The sequence below is a fragment of the Topomyia yanbarensis genome, chromosome 3 (assembly GCF_030247195.1).
Source record: "Topomyia yanbarensis strain Yona2022 chromosome 3, ASM3024719v1, whole genome shotgun sequence".
Taxonomy (NCBI): Eukaryota; Metazoa; Arthropoda; class Insecta; order Diptera; family Culicidae; genus Topomyia; species Topomyia yanbarensis.
Window position 1 is genome coordinate 409,297,370 of NC_080672.1, and position 6,724 is coordinate 409,304,093.

Genomic DNA, 6,724 nt, shown 5'->3' on the forward strand with positions numbered 1-6,724 from the left:
GGGCGACTTACTTGGGGTTCCGTTGCGGAGGTTTTTCTTCCTTCTCCTTCAGAGACGGCCCAGGATGATCGTCGGTGATCAGGTAAAATTCGCTGCTTCCACTACCAAACACAGCTTGTTTCACGGCAAACAATTTCCTTTGCACTGCACTACACTAAGGGCCCTTCCTTCTCTAGTAAACTAGCATCGATCTCTCACTGCACTTATTGGTTTATCGGGGGAAATCTCACAGCTCCAATATTTTAATAATAGTTAATTTGTCACTCGCGACGACGGACTATTGGCGGGATTACGCACGCACTATACTGGCTGTATCGAGTCTAGTTGACAACTCCCCAGCCAGCCTTTTTGATGGTATATCCAAGTTGCAACTGAATAATACGTATTTATATCCCACTAAAAAAGTCGCATAAAATGCACAAAATCGGCATATGCGTACCAAACTGGAGGCGATATACGTACATAGCTATTGAAATTGACGATTTATGACAACAATATACACGTTAGGCGCGATAATTTTTAGTATGAAAGTCATTCTAGAGAATGTATTTACGATTGGATATGCGAAACAATCTCACATTATATGCGATATCCATAACTAGTATACGATTCCGGAACACGATATACGATTAATTCTCATTCGTCGGTAAAGAAGATCAAAAACTGGGAACAGCTGGCACATAAATCATCTAAAAAAAACGAATGTCGGTTGTGAACCAAAGCCCAACCCAAAGAGAGGTCTCTCTCCCTCTCATGTTAAGGTGGGATTCGAACTTATGACATTTGGATTGCAGGACAGGACTTACTACACAGAGCTATTCTAATTGTTATAAGCGTGACAATATTTCGTAATCATATCTTATCTTCAAGTAGAGAAACCATATTCCGATAAACATTCGCCGTATATACAGCAATCTCATTTTAAGGATATGAAAAAAGTCGTAAGTAATTTAGCGAAATCGGGGTTCTTATATGTTGTGATATATTAAGTCGTATTTAACTTTTTGAAATGACTTGTATATCGAAGTCGTAGATATGTTTATGTTGCTTATTGACTATTCCTACACATAGGAACGACCACAATGACTTTGTTAAGTTTTTAATCCGACATTGATCGATGTAAAATACGATCAAATGTGAGCAAAAATACGATTTTTAACGCTTTAAATATTTGTAGCTATATGAATATAAGTTTGCCAGTGCTCTACGACCAACTCCGATCGAACACGATTTAACTAGAACATCAATGCGATGTTGAATGAAAGGTCGTATTCAAATCATGTTTTTAGTAATATGCGATTACAAATCAATTTCTGCAGACTAAAATCGACTGTCATAACGATTTTGATTCTTTGTAGACATCATTACGAGTCTTTTTCTAACTTGTTATACGATTGATGGTTTGCTGGGTCGCTTTATCAGCTGTCTTGTACAGCTGTTGATTGTTTGTACCTACGGACCTAACCGTATCACGATCGTTTTGTTTTGTGCTGGTATTGTACGGTCATTGTTAGGTACAATCTTGGTATCGCACTTCTTGCTGCATTGCGGGATTGCGTAGTGATTAATAGGGTGGCGCATTATTCGGCTTAGGGTTTACGGTGGTAGATTTTAATTAGCTCTCTTAATTTCATCGGGTTAAATTAAATTTCTAATTTTAAGTATTTCGTTTTTATTAATTTAGGTAGTTATTGAGATTTAAGTTTAGGTAGTGCATTTAGATGTCTAGGATAGAATAACGCATCAACATTCCGGCCACCTTGAAGTAACACGGATACTTCAACATATCTACCTGCAATTTTTGTATGCAACATGACAGCGGAGGAACGCCTGAAGCGCTGACCGCAACAAACGACCAGAGACCAGTCTGATGTGGACAGCAGGTATGGAGAACCACGTGAGCTTGGCGTTGTACTCCTTCAATGGTTCACGGTCGCGTTTCGGTGGTTTAATGTAAACTAGTCCACAAAAGTAGGATGCGGAAGATGATCTGGTTAGTAAAACTCGCGAGGACGACACGGCTGCCACGGTTTGCTGGATCAAGCGAGATTTGCTATACTGGTGGTACCCCTGACGAACGAGGTCACGCCCTCCGATCACCCGTAACTTCTGGCGCCTAGTGGTTAGTGTCAGTTGCGGTCCTGCGTACAGCAGTTGCTTGTGGTAGAGCTCTGATAACATTTCGATTATTGGGTGCTTCACGAGTTGCAGAGTCGGATGCTTCACATCGTCGGAAACTACGACAGGCTTGAGTATCCCACTGACTCGGATAACGCCGTATTTGTACAGCTTCGGTTTCAGCCACATCAACGACGCTGGAAGGGGATCACTTCGGCGGATTTTGCAGGATCGGTTGTTGAATGAAGGTCAAACAGCTCTGGTTTGGGCTCTTGGGAGACAGGTCGTTGAGAGTGAAAATATCGCGGCCAGTACGCGATGGGATGGTGGAGCTTCGTACAGCTGAAATATCGACTGAACAACCGAGTGGAAAACAATGCATCAGCTATGGTGATTGCCAGATCAACCAATTCTAGGGTATATGCTCTCGATAAAACAACACCGACGTGGAATGCTTGCTTAACAACATCTACGGTGGCTGGGTATTTTGCGCCGTCATCCAGCTCAACTTGCTTAACACCCAGCAAACCAGCAATCGTATATAAAAGTTTACAATAAATTACAAATAATGACAGACTAAATCAAAATTACAAATAGTGCAAACAAAAATTATGTTTTGTTGTAAAAAGTTCACATAAAATGCAAATCTGTGATCGAAATACAATGTTGACTTGAAGTTATTTATTAGTCCACTACAACTTAAAACAAAATTGTACATGCGGAATAATAAAGACAATTTTGAAACATTGTATAGAAATTAATTTGCAATTGGATTAGACTGCAAAATCGTTCAAAAAAATAGGTACCTCCTTATAGCACTTCGCAAATTCTCTGCCAGACTAGTTCAATATTTTAGCAATAAAAAATGGCTTGAGTACAGAATGTAGGTTGTGATTTGACAGGTATAGAAGGTATGCCATATTTAGGTTGGATTATGGTATTTTTAGATCGTAATCACAAAGCGATAAAAATGATCAAATATAATCGTTGTTTGACAATGTATAAATAGATGAGTACATAGCGGCTATGCTGGGAATACGAAGATCTCAGGTTCGAAACTGGAAGTAAATCGTAGCAAGGTAATTTTAATAATTGATGTTCCAGTAACTCCAACCTCACCCATGAAAAACATATCTACCAGTGCGGGCGTAACTGTGTCTTATAACAGAATTATGGAAATTTCATCCTGATTTTTTATTTTCATAATATTATTTTTTTTTAAATACTTCTTGTTAGCACATTGGGGACCTTAAGCTGCATAAACCTTCATGTGTGATTGTAAAGTTGATCATATATAATCTCAAAATGATAAGCTAGATGATTGTATAATGCTTCTGATGAGATCAAAATTCGTCGTAAATCATATAGTTCTACTATGCCGATTTGTTGTACGTATATTGCCTCCACTTTTGTTCACATAGAAGAGATCTGTGCATTTTATACAATCAATTCATATCGTTGAAGAGTACAGTTAATCAAATTGCAACTTATTAAAGTGAATCAAAATGTTGGCTGGGCAGTAGCGGTTTGGAGCTCGGACATTACAAGCGGTTCGTCGCGATTGGGACACCAGGGAATGCGTTTCAGCGAACGGTCCTCGAAATGCAACTGGATCTGACGATACGTTTTTTCCTTAAAAACAGGATGGTGTGCAAGGTAGCAGTGTGGCTCCAGGCTCAGGAAATGACGTTTGGCGATGGCTCTGGATTCGCCGAGATTGACTAGCGGATCACGAGTGAGTGGTAAACGAACGAGATAACGACCGAACGAATCGCGAGTGGTGGTAGTAGCGTAAAGTTCTTTACACTGTTTTTCTTCTACGGAATACACAGAACACGGCTCAACAGCTTCTAGCTCCTGGAATTTCTGCAACACTTGTTCTGAGCTTCGATCGACAGTGGTCAGATGGCAGACGCGGGGAACGGTGGGATGATCGATGGATATCTTCCCGGAAACAGTCCATCTAAACACCGTTTCTATTAGCAACGGTAATCCCTCTCCCAGGGAACGCTTGCTGCCAGGATGCAGCTCGTGGTACGTTTCACCACCGATAACCATGTCAATGTCGGATGGAATATGGAATCTGGGGTCTGCCAACGACAACTTGGGAAGATTCCACACTGACATGTCGATCGGAGCGGTCGGAAGGTTGACCGTCGGTCTCTTGAGGATCAGGAACTCAAGCTTGGTGGAGTACGGTGTCGACTTCGACTTGATCCGAGCAATCAATTGGCACTTGATCTGCTTGGTGGATTCACCTATACCAGCTACTGCGACATCCACCTTGGTGCGTCGAAGATTCAGGGAATTTGCAAGCTTGTTGGTGATTTAGTTGCACATATATCCTGAATCTACCCGGTAAACCATCAATCGTATAACAACGTAGAAAAAGACTCGTAAAGATATCTACAAAGAGTCAAAATCGTTATGACAGTCGATTTTAGTCTGCAGAAATTGATTTGTCATCGCATATTACTAAAAACATGATTTGAATACGACCTTTCATTCAAAATCGCATTGATGTTCTAGTTAAATCGTGTTCGATCGGACTTGGTCGTAGAGCACTGGCAAACTTATATTCATATAGCTACAAATATTTAAAGCATTAAAAATCGTATTTTTGCTCACATTTGATCGTATTTTACTTCGATCAATGTCGGATTAAAAACTTAATAAAGTCATTGTGGTCGTTCCTATGTGTGGGAACAGTCAGTAAGCAATATAAACATATCTACGACTTCGATATAGATAACAATGACTTCAAAAAGTTAAATACGACTTAATATATCACAACATATAAGAAACACGATTTCACGAAATTACTTACGGCTTTTTTCATATCATTAAAATGAGATTGCTGTATATATGGCGACTGTTTATCGGAATAGGGTTTCTCTACTTGAAGATATGATTACGAAATATTGTCACGCTTATAACAATTAAAATATTTCTGTGTAGTAAGTCCTGTCTTACAATCCAAATGTCGTAAGTTCGAATCCCCACCTTAACACGAGAGGGGGAGACCTCTATGGGTTGGGCTTTAGCTCCGATTCACAACCAACATTCGTTTTTGGAGATGATTTATGTTCCTTTAAACTGTTCCCAGTTTTTGATCTTCTTTACCGACGAAAGAGAGTTAATCGTATACCGTGTTCCGGAATCGTATACTGGTTATGGATATTATATGCGATTTTGTTTCGCATATCCAATCGTAAATACATTCTCTAGAATCGCTTTAATACTAGAAATTATCGCGCCTAACGTGTATATAATTGTCATAAATCGTCAATTTCAATAGCCAATGTACGTATATCGCCTCCAGTTTGGTATACGCATATGCCGATTTTGTGCATCTTGTGCGACTTTTTTAGTGGGATATAAATACGTATTATTCAGTTGCAACTTGGCAGATGAACATCTCGGAAAATGCTGGACATTGGAAGAGGAAATGCTTCTCCGGACAGGCGAGACACGGCTGAACACTGGAGCTCGATTCAACGGTGGCTGCCTTGTATGACACCTTAAACGGCTTCGGAATTGGAATCGAACCGGCCACCTTGGCTGTAACCGGTTGTTGGGACCGATATCGCAGATCGGTTATGACGGAAGTCAACATACGGGCACGTTGATAAAGGAATTCGATCAGCATATCGTAGGTTACGTCGTCGTTGTTGCTGGCTTTCTCCTCCCAAGCACGTAGCGTAGTTGGGTCCAGCTTGTAGCACAGAAGGTTAACCAACGGGGTGTCCCAATAATGGATTGGCTCGCCTAACTTTGCCAAAGCCCTTACATGCCGGTGGAAATCGTCAGCCAAAACGTGAATTTCTTGGGGACTTTCTTGACTGACCGGTGAGAGATCATATAGAGCTCGAAATAGCTGACGCTTTAAGAACCGCTTGTTGCCGTACCGCTTCAGCAATGTTTCCCCAGTCGATGCGTAGTTGTCCGCTGCTACGTCTACGGACTCGAATGGTTTTCAGGAATATCTGTGTTGCTGTTAATCATCGACGTGTACGTGTCACGGAATGCGAGCCATCGCGAGGAATCGCCGTTAAACGCGAGAAATCGCCGTAGGTGGAACGAGGACGAAATTTGCGCAGGGGCTGCCATTGTGCTGTTCAGCATGGTTTGGTTGGGATCAGCAGCGCGATTGCATAGCAGAAATCCTTTGACCCTACAATAACGCGTCTCAAATTTTTTCGAATAACTATTTTCACTTCAAATAGATGTAACTGTTTGCATTTTTCAAAACAAGTACCGGTAGCCAAAGATTGAAAATGTTCAAATTGTATGGTATTTTAATTCGTTTTACTATACAAATAAAATTACTTTCTTGTAAATTTTCATTCGTTGCTTTCGGGGTAACTTTGATCAGCAAACTATGTGTATCGAAATGAGAGATAACGCTCGAAATATTGTGTAAATTGCATATCCGCAGGCAATTTCATGGCCCCATGTTGTGTCGTCTCGTAAGAAAACAAAATTGCCTAGAAGGATACAGCCAACTTTTATCGAACTTTTTCGGAAAAATCGTAGAAATTAAATAGTTACCAACAAAAATCTCGAATTTTTTAAATGAATTATTGGACAAAAATATTGACGTTTT